General features: G+C 47.1%; 1 protein-coding gene and 2 long non-coding RNA genes across 13 annotated transcripts in view; 2 read left to right on the top strand and 1 right to left on the bottom strand.

The window, feature by feature from the left end:
* LOC137214679 (uncharacterized) overlaps nt 1-13,147 on the top strand; it is a 34,423-nt gene extending 21,276 nt beyond the window's left edge. For 5 of the 11 annotated variants that reach the window (XR_010938990.1, XR_010938983.1, XR_010938985.1 and 2 more), the window contains 2 exons: nt 59-307; nt 1,615-2,340. This is a non-coding gene — a long non-coding RNA (uncharacterized lncRNA). Of the gene's footprint in view, nt 1-58; nt 308-1,614; nt 2,341-5,463; nt 5,613-10,581; nt 10,670-12,939 lie in introns of those variants that run through there. The other 6 variants (XR_010938992.1, XR_010938987.1, XR_010938984.1 and 3 more) reach the window with 5 other exon arrangements.
* The window catches only part of CDH11 (cadherin 11), a 143,829-nt gene extending 129,017 nt beyond the window's left edge, over nt 1-14,812 (bottom strand). The window contains exon 1 of the mRNA XM_067718759.1: nt 14,605-14,812. The gene's annotated coding sequence lies outside the window, so the exon portion shown is untranslated. The remainder of the gene's footprint in view (nt 1-14,604) is intronic.
* Nucleotides 14,813-15,620: 808 nt separating this feature from the next.
* Nucleotides 15,621-21,026, top strand: part of LOC137214681 (uncharacterized) — a 509,061-nt gene continuing 503,655 nt past the window's right edge. The window contains exons 1-2 of the long non-coding RNA XR_010938997.1: nt 15,621-16,683; nt 20,763-20,816. This is a non-coding gene — a long non-coding RNA (uncharacterized lncRNA). The remainder of the gene's footprint in view (nt 16,684-20,762; nt 20,817-21,026) is intronic.

Genomic DNA, 21,026 nt, shown 5'->3' on the forward strand with positions numbered 1-21,026 from the left:
GGTATATTCTCTGGGTCAACCAGGTGACTGACTCTTCTTTTTGGACTTCTTTAAACAGAGCTCAGCTGTTCTTCCTGAGGGAGGCAGTTTTCCATTGGAACCTTCTTATTCTACAGAAGAGGAAACAAATCCAGACAAGGGAAGTGAGTTCCCTCTTGTCCCACGGTGAGTTGATTAACAAATTAGGGATGAGGAAATGGATGGGTCATTTTACAGATGAAAATGCTCAAAGAATATGAGAGCAGACAAAGAAATACTAAGCACAGAGACCCTGTGGACTTCATCTCTTTGAACAAGACTCTGCCAGGTTGGTGTTTGCAATTGCATTTGTTTTTGAGTCCTAGCTTGGAGTGTCAAATCTTCATGTCCTCTTCAAATCCAGTGTAGATGATTTTTTTCTCTCTCAGAGAAAATCTCTCAGATTTTTTTCTCTCCTTATTAATATGCATCAGAGTGGCTGCAGTGTGACTCTCCCACCTTTGCTGCAGAAGGAGAGAGTGCCCACTGAAGGACAAAGAGTGGGTTTACATGTCTTCTCTCAACATCCCCTAGAAACACATTTTGAACCCTGGGTGCCAAATAAATGTTCTTCTGTGACACTGTTGACGGCATCTTCCCTTCACCTATGCCAGGGCTGGACAGGAACCAAAATATCAAGAGAGAACATGGATCATGGAATCACAACTTCTATTCTGCCTAACACATCTTTTAAAATAGTTAAGTCGTATGAGCACATGACAGAAAACAATATTTGGTGTCATCTATAAATCATCGCAGGTAGGGAGAAAGCCAAGAATCCGGCAATTTGGGATGCATTAGAAGAGTCACAGGAAAAGCTTTCTGGTTCTTTCAGGTCCTGGGTTCAAATCCTTTGCAACTGTCTATCAGTGTGGTATTGGGGTTTATTGGGAAGATGCAAAGAGATAATCTCTGGAAGGCTCAGTAGCAGGCACTCAGTAAGCGCTTGGCAAAATACCCATTCCCATTCCTTATTGACAATCAGTAGCAAGTCTCATGAACCTATCCTGGAAGCCTCTTGAGTCTGTCTTTCTGTAACAGAGCAGTGAAGAACATAAATTCTCTCTGTTCAAATCCCTGATTGTCCACTTACCAGAGACATAACACTGGGGAAAGTTGTTTAACTACCCTGAGTCTTGGTTTCCATGTTTTATAAATGGGGATAATTATAGCTTCCACCTCGTTAAGGTTGTAGTGAGGATGGATTGACATAATTTATGGAAAGTGCTGAGCACAGTGTGTGCACATAGTAAATGCTCAGTACACATCAGTGATTGTAATAATGTTGCCCTCTACTCCCGGCTTCCTGTCAGTTTCCCTGTTTAGAGTCTCTGCCCCTTTGTCAGTTCTTCTCAATGCCGGTCCAGAAATCATTTAATAAAGCATTGAACACATCACTCCCCTGCTCTAAACTCGCAAAGGCTCCCTAGAACCTGGGGAATGAAGTCCAAAGCCCTAAATTTGACATGCAGCATACTTCACAAGGAGTCCCAAACTCACCACCCTGCATGCCTCCTCTGCCCACTATCACCAGCAGGCAAAACAAAGCTGTGCATTTACATCCTGGCGTTTTTGTCTGCATGGCTCCTTCTCCAGAATGCTGAGATGTGACGGTCAGAAGGCACCATGCCAAGTGATTTGTGGAAGAAGATTTGAGAGCCAGACCATTTTAGAGCTGGAAAGGACCCAAAAGGCCACTTTACAGATGAGGAAACTGAGGTTAATTGGCTTGCCCAAGGCCACACAGCTATTTATCAGAACACCAGGGTTTCACTAGGCTGGTCTGCCTAGAAGGAGGAAACCACAGGGCAGCCTGTTAGGGAAAATCTGTCAGCAATTGGCTGCAAACTTGCTGACAGGTTATCTTTCTCCATTCATGGGAAATGAGACAGAAGAAAAGCACCCAATGAGAAAAGAACATGAGACATGCCTCTGTGTAAGTGAAAACCGGGTCCCTCTCTGGCTTGCAATGCGGGGCACGGCAGGAGGGGGTTCATGGCGAGAGCAGCTGAAATGATTCCGCAGGATCTATCCCTCACTTCAGAGACATATCCTCTCAGGCTGCATTAGTCTCCTGACTAATGCTCCCAAACGCACTGTGGAGGTTTGCTGAAGTTGAAGATTCTCTGTAAGGTTTGCAGGAGGAACAGTGATGAATAAAACACAGGAATCGCCAATGCATTACTTTGAAGGCGAGTGTGCCCAGTTCTAACTGCTAAATTGCGATTTTTACTCTAAGATAATAATACTAATATGATGCTTCGTTTACATAGTGCTTCTTAAGTTCCCTAGAATAATAATAAAAATGAAAACTACCCCTTACACTACAGGTGTGTCCATATATGAAGTATACGGTGGAGTGAGGCAGTTCAAGAGCAGCTCCCTTCGCTATTGGGATATCTTAGGGGAAAGTGTTGTGAATTGGAGTTGTTTGCATAAAGTACGCCGGATTTTCAATTTGGATTTGGAATTTAAACACAGTTTTGCTGCTATTGTCAATGAACTATTTTATAAAACCTTTAAATATGTTGTTAAATATTTAAAACCTTTAAATATGCATGCTTTAAAAAGTTAGACAATGGAAAGATAACTATCGATGTAGCTGCCCGAACAGCCTCACCTATGTTTAGTTGGTCGTTCTTGGTCTATGATCTGGATTTGTGTCCACGGTGGTCTGTCAGGGAGTGCCACACAGAAGCTGAAATGCACGGCTCCAAGACTTCTGTGCAGCTTGGTAACAGCTGGCTCAGGCCTGGGCAAGGGGTGCCGTCAGCCACAACGTCAGAACCGTTCAATGGCTTAACTCCCTGGCCCAGCAGACGGGCTAGCAAGTCTCAGAAGCTTTGAAACTCTGAGCTTCCCTGAAAGCTCCACTCTCTGGAAGGATGACGCTGATTCCTTTCAGCAGTGGGTTAGGCTGTCCTGGGATGATCAGGGACCAGCTGCAGAGGAAGCTTTCCTCTGTCTTTCCTTGCTGCCCTAATCTGCCCTAATTTAAGCACTGACAACTTCCACCTGATCTTCCAATCCTTGGGCCAAAAAAGAGGCCAGCATGCTGGGAGGGTGTGGGAGCTGTCCCCTCCAGAAGCTGGGATGTGGTGAGGTCACTTGCCCATTCTTATGGGGGCATCCTTTGTGCTCGTATCAATGCCTAGAGAGCTCCTATGTATTCCATCCTGCCTTCTCCAAGATTTTGGCTCTGAATTCAGAATACTCCTTTCTATCTGGCTGCCCTTAGATTAGGAATACAATTTGGACTCTTGTCCCTGAATCTGGCCTTAGTTTTCTCTGTATAATATTTTTGGAAATTTTGCATTGGTTCCAGAGCCAGCATCCATGGGCCACTTTACCATACAATCTGCCCTGTTCTTTCCAAGAGACCATTTGCCATTCAGATGCCTAGCAGTTATGCTCTCCACCATGGCTGCCTATGGAAATCCTACTTCATCCTCTGAGCTCCTGAGCCTATCACTAGGCTTCTGCTTAGGTCCTGACCTCCTGCCCAATTCTTGCTCAACCCAAACTGGACCATTCAATGTTTAATAAGGGCTTTCTCTGCTCTATCCTCACACCTTAACATCTAACTGTCTATCAACATTCTATTAAGCATTTGAGAGGAACTCAAAAGCCAGATACCCCACTCAGTATTGCAGGGGATAAGTTTTCTTACAACAGTCTTGCAAGGATATGCAGGGAAATGAAGCCTTTTGGGTTTCTTAGTTCAAAGCAACAGATACAGACTCTGGGTAACACAGTGCTTGCAGGAAGACTAGAGAAGCAGGGTCAGAAAATGGTCAGGAATGTAGGAGCCTGGGCAGTCAGAACCAGAGACCAGATCCTGCCACAGAACCAGGTGGGTGAGGGCACTGTGGCTGTCCCCGCTGAACACGGGTAGCGATAGCTTGCTCCACCACCCTGGTTACCCTTGGAAATTGGATGATACAGCAGTCACTGCCACAATGACCAGAGGGAGTTCTTCATGACCAGTGATTGTGTGTGCGTGTGTGTGCACATGTGTGCACGTGCTCACGTGCACAAGCGTAAGTGTAAGATACTGAATCCAAATTTAAAGCACACTGGGAAGTTGAATCAGCATTTTAGCTTCCAGGAGAGCTAGGGAAGCAACTCTGTGGCCCTTCAAGGCTGTGGAGTAGAAGGAGGGCTTTCTTTCTGAAGAGTCTTATCGTGGGTTAGTCTCCAAACACAGGAAGGGGGTTTGGGTGCTATGCAGTCAAACAAACAAACAAGCAAACAAAATGGCAATTATGCATTACAAGAAATGAGTAACATGAAGAATATTGTATTTCAGGGTGGAATCACTCAAAAGGAGTGTCTTCTGTAGTTTAACAAGATTCTGTCCCTGCTTCTATTCTGTTTCTTTTTATTGTTGTGTTGTGTTTTGTTTCTAATAAGAAAGGTAGGTGTCTGAGTAAACCAACCTATTGCATGGGGCTAGGAGGGATGACAGATATTCTGGACAAGAGACTAAAGGTTTAAATTTAAAAAACATTTTGGAAGGCTGGATCAATGGACCCAGACTATAGATATGAAGTATAACAGAGATAATAATAACAGCAACCTCATTCCATGCACTCTTTAAACACTTTTTTATATATTAATATCGTTTAATATCAGAACCATCCTATAAGGTAGATATCATTAACCCAGTGTTACAGTTGAGGACATTGAGAAATAGATATAGTGACTTGCACAGCTGGGAAGCGGCAAGCTTTGAAGCAAGGCAGCCTGACTCCCTAGCACTGCTGAAGGTGCCTTATCATGTCTTATGTGCACAGGGACAGGTGGGGAAATGTGACTTAACAGCAGCACATAAGGAAAAACAAATAAACAAATAAACTGTGGAGCATAAGTCCTCTGGGTGATGTGGCTGGCAATAAAAGCTAATGTAATGTAGCCTCGGGATGCAATAAAAGAAGTGTGTAGAAGGGAGTTGATAGTCTAGAGTCTAGCTGCCTCTAGATTTCTGTCTTCAGTCCTTCCCTCCGAGGAGGGCTGGAGCAAAAATGAATGGGGTGTTCATTCTAGAGATGTTAAGACCAGGGAGAAGGCATCCTGGAAGACAACTTAGATCCTGAATAAATGCAATGGGGAGGAAGAATTATATCTATTCTGCATGACATCAAAGGCTTGTACCAAAGAATGCAACCTCTGGGGAACCTAAGGAAGTATTTCTAAAAGTGAAAGCTCCTAATGTCTCAGTGGTTTGCATCCAGGGGTAATGAGCTCCATATGACTAATGATGCTCCAGCCATCACCACATGGTAGCCAGGAATGGCGTAACGTGTTGGTCTGGGTGGCCTCTAGGGTCCCCTCCTACCATGCAGGAGTGCAATGCTGTTTTTCCTTCCCCAGACCGTCCCTGGTCATTAAACTGCATGTGGCTTGTCCTCACTGTGGCCCTCTTTGTTTATACTTCCTTTGCAGCATGGACAGTATGAGGCCTTGAGATGTTACAGACAGACCTAGTGTGTTCTGCACCATTGATATTGTCAGCTCTCTGAGGGAAGGCCCTGTGATTTGACCACTTCATTGTGCCCAGCCCAGGCCTTTCAATAAAGTATGGGACAAAGAAATGAGTTTGAGATGGAGTTCAAACCAAACCCTGCCAGAGGGCCCTGTGAAAGCTTAGGGGTGGCAAGGTGAGGATGCCATTCCTACTCTGTTATCTCTGGAAACTTGGAATGGAGGTATTAGTGGTAGATGTCTTTCAGATAGGACAGAGCTGAAGGGTGAAGTCAAATGGTACATATTGCAAAATATTATCAAATGGCACTGCATTGGCTGACCATGACTTCCAAATAGTAGATTCATGCAAAGCCCCATATATAGATGTTACGATTTAACTGCCAAATGATGTTACAGGGTGAATACATATATATATATACACACATCTATATACTTGAACCAATGATCTGTTTAAATAAGAATCAGACCACAGGTATATAGACTCTAAAGAAAAAATAAAAAGGCTTCTGCTTTCAGATAGTGGTAAAAGATCCGGTTAAGAGCCAAGACCCCCCACTCCCCAGTTCTTGCTCCCCTCTGCTCCTAAATCACCCAGTGACCTCAGGCAAGCCATGGCTCTTCTCTGGGTCCCTGGACCCTCATCGCTAAAAGAAGATCGACTGGAATAGCTGATAGTTCAGTTAATGACTTCAAACATCTGATTCCTGAGAGTTCTACTTGGTAAAGTGGGATGTCCAGTCCTTGTTACAGGTAGTAGGAGGTCCAATCACCGTATGGTGGTTAGACTGCAATAGAGACTCTGATGTAAGATGTCACATGTTAATGGGGACATTGACAAAATGGAGTGGAAGTAGAAGGGAGAGATGAGGACGGTGAGAGGTCTGTAAACTGTATCTCGCCAGATTAGCTGAAGCACTGAATGGCAGAGCACACGGACCTAGGGGTTAAGTTCGGTGTCAGATGCCCGAGTCTGAATCCCAGCTTTGCCAGTTTCCAGCTGTGGAACACTGGGAATGTCTGGGTTTTTTCCTCTGTAAGGAGCTAGCAATCATTTTACCAGCTCGTAGGGTCACTGTGGATAAGTCTCATGTTATAGAATGTTCTTAGCACAGTGCCCGAAACTAGCTAAGTGCTCAATAAATACTTTTTATTGGATTTTAACTGTCATTGGATGCCATTTTCAAATATTTGTAGGGCTGTCAGAGAAGGAAAGAGTGATGGCGAGCAGGGGCAAAGTGACTGCTGGGAGAAAGTTACAGCAGAGGGGTATTTTAGCTCCTCATATGAGGGGGCATTCTAATGAGCAGAGGTAATGAATCACCTCTCATGTCATGGGTTTCCAGAGAGGTCGCTAGCGTGCTGTCATCAGGACACTTAAGCAGCCTCAGGGTGAGTGGCAAGCAGAAAACCTGCTGAGAGGGAGAGTTAGACCATAAGATCTCAGAGGCTCCTTTTATGGTCAAGATTTGGGATCCTGTAGGGGCACAGGGTCAAGCCGTCAGCTCAGCTCTCTGTCCAGCTGCTCTTCTCCAGGAAGCTGAGGAGGCCCAGGGTTGCCACACACGTCACACAGAGCAGAACACTGCTGGGCATGTGGAGTCAGACAGGCTCGGACACCCAGCTTTCCTTCCTTCAGCCTGGTGAGCTTGGACAAGTGTCTGGAATCCTCCTGGGGGTCATTTTCCCCGCTTGTAAAATGGAGCTGACAGTACCGTCCTCATGGGGTGACGGCATAGAATTAAGGAGGTAGTGGGTGCAGCACCTTTCACAGAGTAGCATCTCATAAAGTTGGCTCTCTCCCCTGCCCTTTTCCCAGCAAACACAGGCAGAGCCTTCCTTTCATTGCACCCTGCACTCAGGAGCGAATGCACAGGGCCTGGGGTAGGAACAGATGACACAAGGAGGCCACAGATGGGACACAGCAGGACAATCTGGAAGAACCAGGAGCCTTGGAAAGCCCAGCCTGACTGTGATACTGGGTGTGAAAACAGAGCACCATCAACAGCTGCGTGGGGGTGACGGTTCCTGCTATTTTTAACGTGATGCCAAATCCCTGGGCTTCTGCTTGGGCCCGAGGAAGACGGCAGACAGGGCAAGAGCTTCTTCAAGCTGCAGTCTTTCCACAAGTCAGACCGTCACTGCTCACCCTCCTGAAAACCCCAAACTACATTTACCTGAAAAACAAACAGGCATATTCTGGAAATGGCGACAATTTATCAAGAGACTAATTATCATTTAAGCTAGTCTGGAATAGTAATGCGTCCCTTTTAAAGGGAAGCAGCCCTTGTGAGGAATAACTCAACATCACATGCTTAGCAAGCTTTCCCAGTAAGATATTACTTCAGGGCAGCTTTTCCACAGCAACCCATATGTAAAAACAAGCGGGGAGAAAATGCAAAGGTAGGAAGGAGGCAGGCACTTTTCAAAAGCGATACTTATCTCTAAAATCTCAACTGCCTCTTGAACATTTTAAATGGAAGAGGGATGGGTCACTTAAACTTATGAAATGATTTTTTTAAAAAGGCAGGTACTAATAAACAATTCGTCACTAATTCGGAGAGGCCTCAAGCCAAAGGGAAAGTTTAGTGAAGGACTTTGGCCTAAAAATTGTGAGGAAGAACTTCTACCTGCCACCATTAGTCTATAAAAGTGAAGCTCAGGTCTCCTTCTGAGAGGACAACAAGGCCTGAGCAGTCACTGCGTGCCTGTTGTGAACCAGGCGTTGAACCCAATCCTTATGTTACCTTACAACGGTCCTAGGATGTGGGTATTGTGAGGGGCTCCATTTTCACAGGTGAGGTAGCTGAGTCTTACAGAAGTAAGGTAGCTCATTTTTGGTTAGTACTTTGTAAGCAGTGGAGCTGGAATTGAGAAGAATCAAACTGCTGGGCAGGGTTGGAACTAGGGTGTCAGGTGGAGCTCTGTCCTTGGGCACAGAATATAAGGGGATGCCAAAAAACTCAGTAATCAAGATAAATAATATTTTAAGGAAATATTTAAAAAATCAAGATCACTAGAAGAAATCCACAATGAGCAAAATATCAACATTTTCAATAAAGACAGGATTGGGACTTCCCTGGCGGTCCAGTGGTTAAGACTCCACGCTTCCACTGCAGGGGGTGCGGGTTTGATCCCTGGTCGGGGAACTAAGATCCTGCATGCCGTGTGGTGTGGCCAATAAATAAATAAATACAGACAGGATCTAACTCTGCACTTGTATGTCTTAGCCTCACTCTCCTCACCCTGATCTTGGCCCTGCCGCTTGGCAATACTGCCTCTAAGTCTGAATGGGTGGTCCAGGCCTGGGGGATGATGGTAACAGGCCGGAGTGTTCAGGATGTGATCAGCAGTAACACATAACGCAGAGATCATGGTGGGGGTGAATGTACCATAATCAGAGGTTATGTCTATCCCTGCCTTCATCCATGCTTGTTCTTACTGAGAATAGAACAGCATCCATGGCAGGGATGCTGCTCTAAATTCTCACTGTTTGATCTCACTGGTGGAGCCTAACAATGGCTGAAAAGAGATCTCTGTGTGTCTTAAACTAAATTCAGGTAGGGGCCTCCACTGCTATGGTTGCTATGTTAGGTGATCATCATGGTGGCCATTTTCTTCAAGAAAAGTGAACGTGGAGAAGTAATCTTAATTTGCGAAGTCATGCCAGTGCAGAGGACCGTGTCAGGAGGATTTCCAGAAAATAAGGAGGTTCATGGAGTAAATGAAGGTTTTTCTTCAACTAGAATAACCAGAAAACTTCGAGAAAAAGGCAGTGCTTATTCACAACATCCTTTGATGAGTACTCAGTGCCAGGCGGCAATAGAATAAGGCTCTGGCCACTGTTTACTGTGGCCTGTAAGGCTGTGTATGCCAGCTTTCTGGATTCAGCACCTCACATGGTCTAAATGAGTAGAAAGAGAGAGGAAAGGGGAGAGAGACACCAGTCCTTGGCCTGCCATGAGAAACAGCATCATTAGTCTCTCCCACACTCTTTTTTTTTCCCCCTCCTCTTTCTTCCTTTCCTCTCTTCTTCTCTCTCAGACTCCCATCTCATTTAACATCCTGTGTACTAGGTTCTCTGCCTGAGCAGAAACCCTGACCACAGAGACTCGAGAACAATGCTTTATCTCTATAAGCATCTTGGAACTCTGTGACTGTCTGACGGCTAATTAAACCAAATAACAGTGAAATTTTCCCTCCAGTTCTAATGAGCGTGCATTATTCACAAGCACTTACAATTTAAAAGTGGCTTCGTTTTAAAAGTTAAATAAACTGTCCCGCGGTAAGTGAGCTTCGGTTTACAAAACACTTTGTCTTACTTTCCACTGAGTTACTTAATACTCCCTCCCATAATCCATTTGCATTGATCCCTCCTTCATCAACTGCCCATGCATTCCAACACACTGAGAGCTGCAAAGAACTCCACTGCTGATTGACCAGGGAGGCAACTGGACTCAGTTTTAAAAAAAAAGATACAAATAAGAATCTACTTAAGACAGTACTTATTTTTTTAAAGAGAGCTTTCCTCTTAATTATAATATAGCATTAGTTTTTTGTTTCATTCTTCTGAATTTCCTAATGACACTATCAAACAGTAACAAATATAAATTTGTGCAGCCTGGAATACACAATTTAATCATAAGCAGTAATTTCCATATCACTGAGGAGGAAAAAAAAGTCAAATGATTACACTCCAGGGCATGAGGACCAATCTTGAATTAAATTTTACACTCTGCTAAAGTTAGGTTTTGTACAGCAATATCAAGAATGGTTTAAAGGTAGTAGTAAAACATTTACCGTTTTATTAAAACTCCAGGCCCCAAAGTGTTTACCAAAGATCAAAGTGCTATTCTTTTTTGCAAATTAAAAATGTCTTGCAGACGTCTTCAAAAACCTCTTGAAAGAACAGGCAATGATATCACAGCAATCTCACTAATATTTTTCTTCTTTATTCATTCTCTTCCCCTCAGAGTCTGAAATGATGCTTTTTTGCAGGGAAGAAAAAAAAAAAAAAAAGAGGCAGAAAATCCTCCCAGATCACTGACTCAGTGAGAACCGACCTTGTTTCTCATACAGCCCAGCCCCCATCCATCTCCTGCTCAGACATCTCAAGATTCAGATATTGCAACTTTCTAGTAAGCTCCAAGGTGGGAAGAGAGTGAAGGTAAGGGGATCCACCGACTAGAAAGATGTTAATCCTGACAAAACTGCTCAAGCGGTAGCCTGAACCACAGCTAGATTGAATTCGGTCTCTCCTGAGAGGTCCAGACAAGGCTGCTGGTAACAAAACCGCTTTTCATGGTGCCCTCAAAAGAAGATGGGCCTCACGCACAAAGTTGGAGAAGGGTGCCATTGCCCTCTAGTGGCCAAAAGTGCAATCTTCCGCGAAGGAGCCCATTTCCAGAGATGCACAAGGCTCTCAATGTCAGTGTAAAATTATAGCAGAAAGATGTTTAATTATCCTCCTCGAGTGTCTTCTTTAGTCCTTCTTTGCCCATAGAGGAGGCTGTGGATGGCTATCATAGTAATCCTGATGGAAAAGCTCATTCCTACTGGTGCACCAGAATTTGTCCAACTTTCTCCAGCTTTATTTTTTTTTTTTAGCAGACCTGTTGATGTTTTTCCCCTAGTCCCTTAAATAACACACACGCACATATCTATAAATAGAGAGACAGAGAGAGACCAAAGATATTTACATATTTCAGGGGTAATAACTTTGGACTGGAAAGGCTGACAACTACGATGTTTTGGTAAATCTAGAACAGGGGTTCTTGACAAATCAGGTAACTTTTTATGGAACAAGGACCAATTGCATAAGAGGGAAAAACATCCCAAACACATTCCAATCCCTTAAACCACTGGCTGGTGAATTTACACAATGCTGAGATTTTCTAGGGAAAATAAAAACTTTGGAATTTATAGTTATTCTGCAAATTTGACACTTCAAGAAAAAAAGATTTGCTACCTACTTTCAAACTCTATAGACCACTGTCTTATCATTACTATTTAATGATAAGGTATTCTTATGATCAAAGTGAAAAAAATCAATATTGAAAATAAACTTAAACGAAATGATCATATTTTGGGAACATCTGCCTACATAAATGTGTAGAAAATGAAGGTAGACTAAAATCAGATTTGCAGATATTTAGATGGTTCTGAAAATAGCTTTGAATATCACAGATCAAAGTTTACATGAACTGTCAACTTCATAAGTCACAGACATTCACAGGCAAGGTTCTGGGACACACTATGCTTATGGGACTGTAGCTCTGGCATTGTAAATCAAGCCTTGAGGTCAAAGTCATGGCGTTTCCCATATGAGGGTCCCCAAACCAGAATCTTTACAAAGCAGCCATGTAATTCTATTCAAAGTGGAAGAAAAACCATGAATTATGAAGACAAGTGCATTAAAGGACCATGAAATTGATCTGTATTCCCCCAAATCACAGCATGGCTCTCCAACCCTGCCCCTCCTCTTCACACGAATAAACAAACACACATACACAACCACAGCCAACACTGCAAAGAGGAAACATGAGTTCTGGGTCGTAAAAAAACAGATGTAACTTTTTAAAAAATTCTCAAATTAACAAAATATTGCATCTTAATTGAAAACAGAATTTAGGTTTCTAGTAATTTTACTGTCTGGTGTTTCGATAAGAATGCTGAACATAATGAAAGTTCTGAAGTGCTATCAAGATGGTCCAGTGCTTCAATTAGAGCTATTTCAAAAGCCTATTTTTCTAGTAAGCAATAAGCTCAGTTTGAGCAAATCTACGTGTCTGGGCCTCAACAGATTATCCTATCTCAGTCCGTTCAGTGCGGCTCTTCATTTTCCCTCCCCCAGGGGTGGGGAGGGTTATTTATTTATTTATTTTCTGACAATGTAATAAAATGACCAGCTTATACAGACTCTGAAATAACAAGGAAAATGATGGTAATAATAATTATTAATAATAAAGTGCAGCTGCAAGACATTTTAAATGTATTAATTTGCAGTGTTTCAGAAGCAAGATGTAAAGATAATTCTCACTCAAGCAAAGTTTCCTGGCCTCTCAGATGCCTTTTCCTGGTCTGTACTTGAAAACTACTCACATTCCTTTGTACTAGGCAGGATTTCAGTCTTGCACAGAGGTTTGAATTCCAAGGCCCACTGGCCAACTCTAAAACTTTGAATTAGAGCTCATGATTAAGGAACTTTAGTGACCAGGAGCTTCAGGGTCCCTCTGGCATTGGCCCCAACCCTCTGTCTCTTTGTTTTGCAACTTTTATTCCTTTCTTCTACTGGAAGAAGACCAGGCTCCCTGCAGCTGGGGTTGGGCAGTGATTACTTCTGGGTTCTGATGGCTGTATCTCTGTATTTGTAGGGAAAATAATTCCAGGATTAATGAAATGAAGGTCAGCCTCTTCTCTTCTCTCTCATGGTATTAGGCTCTAGCTCTCAGAGCCCAGCGTGGCAAATGTGCTCATGCGATGCTGGCAGATCCTCGCTCCTGAGAACACTTCTACACCTCGGTCCCCGGGAAATCCAGACACCCCGCAAAACCATCGATGTTTGCTGTAAGCCCAAGTGATAAATCGATCCATCCTCTCACCAGATTAATTATCGTGTCTTCCCTGTGATTAAATCGAAAACTTACTCTGCCTCGTATGAAACTGATAGGAATGATAGGAAAACCAGGAAAGATTGCAGAGCCATCCGAAAACGATTTCTTTAGAGGGAAACGGGAGGGAAGACTTTATAGGCAGATGTATACCTACATGCAGCAGGATTTTAGAAACAACCTTCCACCCCACCCCTTAGGGATGACCCGTCGTCATGCAGGGATGGCATTATTAAATAATTAAAAGATGCAATTTCTTAATAGCAGTGCTTTGGCCCGTGAAATTCCTGCTGCATTATCAGCAAAAGCAACAGGGCTTTCTTTTTCTAGCATTTCGAAACCTTTCACCCGGGAAAAGGAGGCGTGTGGACACAATCGCCCCCGAGCCCCCCCTCCGCCCAGAAAGCAAGGAGCAAGGCCTTGGCAAGAAAGGGATGAAGAAGAGCGACCCGTGGGCCTCCCTGACCCCAATTTCTCTGGGGACTCTTTTCTTCACAGCACCAGGCAGGCCTCCTACAGCTGTACCCGGGTGTAGGGGGAGAGGGGTGCTCTCCTCGCCGGACCCCACGTTCTGCGGGGTTCTCCAAGCTCCTCACCTCCGGCTCCCGTTCCGGGGCAAACATGAGGGAGGGAGGCCGTGCGTGCGGAGCTGGAGAGGCTCGGCGCGTTCCGGGAGGAGGCGCAGGCTGCGGGGAAGGCTCGCTTCGCAAAGTTAACGTTGACCCCGGCAAGCTCCGCCAAGCCCCAGCCAGAGCCGAGCCCGAGTCTGAGCCGCTTACGGGTCACCCCTTGAGCTGGCGGGTGCTGACAAACGGCCCCCCGAGCCCCCGAAGAGACTCCGGCTTGAGGGCTGGCGCGCGCATCGCAGTCGGCAGCCCCAGCCGCAGTCAGTGGACCCAAACCCACGCTATAAAAGTGCCGGGGGAATCGCCGACCCGAGCTGGGTTCCTTCGGTTTTCCGGGGCTTCCCCGGCGGTCTCGATGGAGGAATTGAGTCTCCGGGAGCACTCGGCGGGGATGGGGAGGAAGGGGTAGGGATCCTGCAGAGCGCGGTCATGTCGTCGCTTTCGCAGAGAGTCGCAGCGCGGGCGGGCGGGCACCGCGCCGGGGGCGACTTTCCCCGGAGACCTGACCGGGGGCAGTCGGCATGTCCGGAGCGCAGCTCTGCAGCCTCTAGTTCCAGCCGGGTGCAAAGCCCCTGTCTCGCGGCCTCGGCGCAGACCCCATAAAAGGCCGGAGCTGGGGGAGAGGCTGGAGCGCACATCTGGCGCCTCTGCCCCCTAAGCTGCCCGCGTCCACAGCTGGCTCCCTTCTTCCTTTTCGATTTTTAAACAAATCTTACCTCCGCCCTCCCCCCGGTTCTGCTTTGCATTAGTGAAACCGTCTCGAGTCAGTTCTCCCCCGTCCCCAAACATTCTCATCCAGAGACACCCCCACCCCACCCGAAGAAGCTCCATCCAGGCGAGAGGAAGGCACTGGCGGCGCGCCTCACCTGGGGCCCTGGAGGGTGGGCACGAGGTGCGGGCCGTCGGTATCTGGCGCAGGGCGAGCGCAGCGGTGTCAGCCCCGGCCCTAGTCCGGGTCCCATTCACAAGTCGGCGGCGGCTGCGAGCGGCCCCCGCGGCATCTGCTCGCGACGCTCCCCTCGTCTGGCGGCGGCCGCGGAATGAGCCGCCGAGCGCGCTGGTGGCAGGAATGAGAAACCGGGGGGAGGTGGCGGGCGGGGTGGGGGGGCGGAGGAGGAGGGAGGCCGCCGCTGGGAGGGAAGGAAAGGGCGGGGGGTGGAGAGGAGCGGAGGCCGCTAGTCGCGGCGAGCTGGGCTTCGCAGAGGCTGCGGGGGCCGGCCCGTCCGCGTCCCTCCCCCCAGGGGCCCCCGGGATGTCAGCCCCCGGGATTCGTGGCCGCCCCCTTCCCGCCTTGGGTCGCCGCACTCCGGCTCCCCTGGGGCTCAGACGGAGTCCGGAGCGACTGAAGTTGGGCTCCAGGGACGCACAGCCAATCAGGGAGGGCGGCACAGGGATACTGGGGAGGGCTCCGGGGCCCCTCTTTCCTCCTTCGCCCAAATCCGCTCCAGCTGGTCAGGCTGGGCCCTTGGCCCAGGAGGCCTGGGTGGTGGGTAGGGGGAAAGCGTCGGCCAAGTGGGGGAGGCAATCCGGCATCGTGCTTCCTCACCCCATCGCCCCACGTTCCAAAGATCCCTCCACGTCAGTGGCTTCTGCCCTACTCCCTCTCCCCATGCCTAGCAAACTCTGCTTGGGGCGCGGGTGGTGAAACCTGGGGGAGGGAGACTTTGGACTTGGGAAGAACCACGTCTCTGTTCTCTCCCAGTTCTCCCTCCCCTCCCCCCATCCCCAAAGCCTAGTGTGGGGAAGGCGGGTGCCGGGATCGCTTAGCCAGGGTCGGCCCGGCCCCCGCGCCAGGCAGGTACAGTGGCCCCCGCCCGCACACAGCGTCACTTGTTGCCTCAGGCCCCCTCGCCGCACGCCCGCCCCGGCTCGGTGGAGAGTGCAGTTCTTCGGGAGACCGGGCCTGAGGGCGCAGTGCCTGCATCCTCCCTGGGTGGTCCCCGTAGCCCTCCAGGAGGACTCGTTGGAGGAGGGGGCCCCGGGCCTGCTTCCTGCCCTCGCGAGTCGCCGGGAGAAAAGGCTGGCGGGGCCTCGGCTTCGGAATCACGCCAGGGACTGGGCGGGGCGCTCGTGCTTCGGGAGTGGTGCTGGGACCCGCACACGCCGCCGTCCCTAGGGTGGAGGCGGACGTCTGTGACCTGGTGGGAACCCCTGGTCGGAACAAGTTCCTTTGGTGGGAGGCGGCGGACAAAGCAGAGACGGAGAGAAGATGAAGCAGCAAACGGATAATGGGGAAAAGGAATCCCAGGAGGGACGGGGATGAGGACGGAAAAGGAGTGATGGGCCCGCGAAGAAGGGGAAGGAGGAAGCGGAGGGAAAGCCGGGCGGGAGGGGCGGAGAGGAGTAGAGGAATTAACACTAATGAGGTCGAAGAATGAAGAGAAAGCCTCGGAGGGTGCGCGAAGGGGGAAGGGACTGTAGTAGTGGGAGGTGAGTGGGGGCGGCCAAAGCCGGCTCTCGGGCTCCTAGCCCTGTTCGCCTGAGTCCCAGCTACACTCAGAACCCTCACGTTTGCACGCGGCAAGGAACTGCGCTGGGCTGCGCGCGGGGGCGACGGGCGGGGCGGGGCCATCCGGCTACCACGCCCCCGCCCCTCCGTGCGCCCGCCGGCTTCTCGGCGACTCCGGGATCCCTGAGGCGTCGGCCGCCGCCCCAGCCGGCGTCCTGAGCCAAGCTGCCGCGTCCTTCGCCCTCCGTGTGGCCGTGGCCTTTAAACTGCCGTTTCCTCGGCTGGGGGCGGGGGCGGTGAGTTTCCCGCTGGGAGGTAAAGTGGGCCCCCTTTACCTCCCAAATGCCGCAAGGAGACAGGCCTCTGGGCGCTACATACCCCCCCACCCTCGCCCTACACGTGCCGGTGCGAGGCCCTCGCGAGGCCGAGGAGGCGGAGCGCTTTCCCCGAGAGCGCAGTGAGTGGGACGCGGTGCCTGTCTCTTCTCCCTCCACAGGTTGGTCCCTTCCACACTCTGCCTACTTCCTTTATCATCCTCTCTGGTCCTGTCTTTTCATCTGCCACTTCTGTCTGCTCTAAGCCGTAGAACTTTGTATGGGCTTAGTATGTCCTACGCCACCGCCCAGGTCCCCGCACTCTAAAGGGGCAGTACATGGTGATGGGGTGCTCTGACCTCAACGCTTCCACTTATAAATGAAGTTACAGAGGAGAGGAGGGAACAGGGCCCCACTCTCCCTCAGAGATACTCGGAGTTTGCCCTTGTCTACTAATGCTTGTCTGAATTTTCTCATGCTTTCCACGTAAGTGAAAGTGGAAACAGGAAGGGAACGGGAAGGCCTCATCAGTCTAATTGCAGGTATACAGTGATGTCGGGGATTGGTGATGGTTAGGACAGCGCTTGATCCGTGAGAAAAGTTTCATTAATTCCATTTTGGAGACAGGACCAAGGATGAGCCTTGTCACATTTGACCTGACATTATCCGGAATGTGTTCTTTGCTTTTTGGTTAAGAATTCGTTAAGTGACAGCAGTTGTTTGTTGGTGGTGGTCGGTTATTTTTAGACCATCCCTTCCGTGAATGATAGCGTCAGCGGATTTTCAAAAGTATGTTAAAAATTGCTTGGTAGGGCTTCCCTGGTGGCGCAGTGGTTGAGAGTCCGCTTGTCGATACAGGGGACATGGGTTCGTGCCCCGGTCCGGGAAGATCCCACATGCCGCGGAGCAACTGGGCCCGTGAGCCATGGCCGCTGAGCCTGCGCGTCCGGAGCCTGTGCTCCGTTGCGGGAGAGGCCACAGCAGTGAGAGGCCCGCGTACCGCACAAAAAAAAAAAAAAAAAAAAAATTGCTTGGTAGATTTCTACTGACATTGCACACCTGAATCAGATGGAACCCAGTGTATAGCAGAAGTCAATATTCCTTTGTACAACCCAGCAGTTTTATTCGTGGGAGTCTACTTAGGACAGCTGGAAACTTACGTCCACACAGGCACATGTGCCTGAATGTGCATAGCAGCGTTAGTCATTACAGCCCCAAACTGGAAACAGTTAACATGTGCATCAACGGGTGAGTGGATAAACAAATGTGGTATATCCATATAATGGAATAGTATTCGGCATTAAAAAGAAAAGAAATACTGATGCATGTTACAGTATGAATGACCCTTAAAACATGCTAAAAGCCAGATATTTTCTGATTCCATTTATATAAAATATTCAAAAAAGGCAAATTTATAGAGACAGGAAACAGATCAGTGGTTGTCTTGGTATGAATAGGAATTAACGGCAAATGGGCATGAAGGAACTGTTGGGAGATGAAAATGTTCTAAAATTGGATAATGGTGATGGTTGCACAAATCTATACATTTATTAAAATTCATTGAATTGTAACCAAAAAGAAAGGCAAAAATTTCTTTTACACCTTTATTCCCAGAGTATCTATGACCTACAGCTGAGCCCCACGGGAAAAACTTTTTGCAAGGCAGTTTTATAGAGAGATAAATGTTTAAACAAACAAAGAAGAGTTCTAGTTCTTATGGAAAGATAACCATACTTCTATTCAGCAAGTTCTATTTTGGCGATTGCTTTGGAGAGTCTTATAAGTGTTAAAGCAAGTTAATTCCCCCCTATCACTCTTCTAAGTGATTAATTCCTGGGAACTAGAGTTAGGCATTCCAGTTCGTGACATTTTAAACACACCTACACATAGACACAGTACAAAGTGCACATTTCCGAGGGGATTTTTGTATGACTATGTTAGGATCTGTCTTAGAAATCCATATCAAGCACTTGGGTGGAGTATTGTGTGATTACAGTTTGGATTAAAAAAGGAAAAGAGAAAAAAAAAAAAAAGAACCCACTGACAGTTTAAATTAAAAGATTCAGTTCATCCAGCAGCCAAAAGTTTGGGTGTTTATCTTAACTTGCCTCACCTTTCCTTCACCTTGTTCTTCAAGGGAGGAAGCCAGGGTTCAGGGTTGCTCTGGAGGCAGGATTGAACGGTCCCTTCTGCTTCCTGACTCTTTCAGTTCAGACAGAGATGAGGCTCAAATGGGCCTTTTCTTGTCTTTGTCCTTGTCAGCAAGAGGCTGGTAATTTCCTGTTGGTTCCTTCATCAAAGTTACCAGGCTCTCATCCCTTTGATGCCTCTGTCCTCAGACTCTGAAGATAGCCAGGCCCTGCTGAGTCAGTTCCTTGTTTTCACTTAGAAGCCCCAGGCTACCCCAGGCCTCCTCAAAGTTTCCTGCTCTAGAGGCATCCTTTGGTAAATGGTATAAAAAGTGAGGCAGGATCCAAATAGGGAGATGGTTTTATCACATTGCAGTAGGCCCGCATCATGCCTTCCCCAGGCAGGGGGAGAACACTGAGAAAGATTGAACAGGTATGCCTGTTCTGAACCGGGCACTTCAGATAGAGATTCCCACAGCTGAGGCCACAGATAAGTGAGGAGACCACAGGCCTTTGATCTGAGTCTGATTCCTGGTTCTGCTGCTTACTAGCAAAGACTTTAATCTCTGTGAGATTCAGTTTCCAATTCTGTAAAATGGGGCTTGTTATCTGTGCCTAGATTGTTGCAGGGATTAAATGTGCCCACGTACCTAGAGCAGTAAGCACTGTGCTTAAAGCAGAGGCTCAATAAATGAAAGTTATTAATTACTGTTATTAATTGTGAGGTCTGATTATTGTCACACCTTAAATCACCTGAGCAAGAAAGGAGTCATGTTACAGTAGGAATTATAATAATGATGGAGATTAATCTTATTATAAATGATATCAGTAATAAAACTTCTGGTCAAGAATATTTTAGCAGTTCAAAATTTACTGACACTGTAAGGCCTGTCATGGGTCATATAGAATTAGATGTGCCAGCCTTGGGGGCAGGGGCCCTGGGTTTCATGTCCTAGATCTGCAAATTCACTGAATCACCTTGGGGAAGTAATTTTCTTTCTGTGAGCCTCAGTTCCCGTGGCTGTAAATGAGAGCTTACTCAACATAAGTTCTGAGGAGGATACTTCCAGAGCTGAAATTCTGGAGTTTTTTAAGTCAGACTCTGTTAAATTGAAAACATCTCTTAGGTGCATTTCCTCTTTCCACCACTAGGAGCAGTCAGGCAATCATCTCAGGCTAAGACCTGACTCCAAGGATCCCCTCTCTCTCAAACATAACCCACTTTAACTCTTATCTGTAGTGTTTCTTTGTCTTTCCCTCTCACCTAGACTATAAGTTCCCCAAGGGCAGGAATGATACCTTTTTTGGTTTTTGTCTGTATCTCCAGCATTAGAAGTCCAATCAATATATTTGATTAACTGATAATGTTAATTAAGAAATATTTTTATTAACTTAAGGCCAGTATGTCAGTCAGCTATCACCACAGTAATACTAGGGTATGAATAACCGCGGTACTCAGTGACTTAAAATAAGAGTTATTTACTCTCATACATCTGTGGGTTGGCTGGGGCTGGGCTGGGGTAACTCCACTCAGCTTCCTGTATTTCTCATCCTCCTCGTTAGGGCTAGCTTGGGCATATTCTCATGGTGATGGCCACTGCACAAGATGCCAAGCAGAAATATGCACGGTGTCTTGAGGTGTAGGCTGAGAACTGGAAACTATCTTTTCGATCTCATTTTGTTGGCCAGAGCACACCATATGGCCAGATTGAAAGTTAAGGGGTGGAGAAATATAATCTGCTTTCTTAGTGGAAGAAGCTTCAGAAGTTGCATGGCAAAGAGTCTGAATACAGAGAAGTGTAAAGAGTTGGGGCCATTAATGCACTCCCCCACAAGCAGAAACAGATTTCCATCATGCCACCATTCTGGGTCATCTTGGGTTGTCAGGTCCCATGGGTTATATCCTATAATCATGAATACAATATTCTAGAACATTAGAGGAGACAAGATCAGAAGGCGATTTCAGTGTCTTACCAAACTCTAACCATGTCCTTCCTTTACTTTGAAGTTCCAGTTGTAAAGGAAGAAAGCAAGCAGAAATAATAATGTAATAATGTTAATCACCAACTTATATATAAAACTAGAAATTCTCAAAACATTCCTTCAAAGTATATATTATCCTTATTTTACAGATGAGAGAATTGAGACAAGGAAATTATATGCCGTGCTCAATATAAATACAACTGGTAAGTACTGGAACTGGGATTCCAGCCTACGTATGTTTGACTCACAAGTCATCCCACTAGCTTGCCCTTTCAGTGGAGAAGCTCATGCAACAGATTCTAGTCTTGATATGTTTGCGGGTGTGTGGGGAAGAGAGGGGAACTTTCCTCTACACCCAAGCCAGAGGGCATCTATCGGATCCCTAGGCACAGTGTCTGCAATATAGTAGGTAC

This window comes from Pseudorca crassidens, chromosome 20 (genome assembly GCF_039906515.1).
Source record: "Pseudorca crassidens isolate mPseCra1 chromosome 20, mPseCra1.hap1, whole genome shotgun sequence".
In the NCBI taxonomy this organism is placed as follows: domain Eukaryota; kingdom Metazoa; phylum Chordata; class Mammalia; order Artiodactyla; family Delphinidae; genus Pseudorca; species Pseudorca crassidens.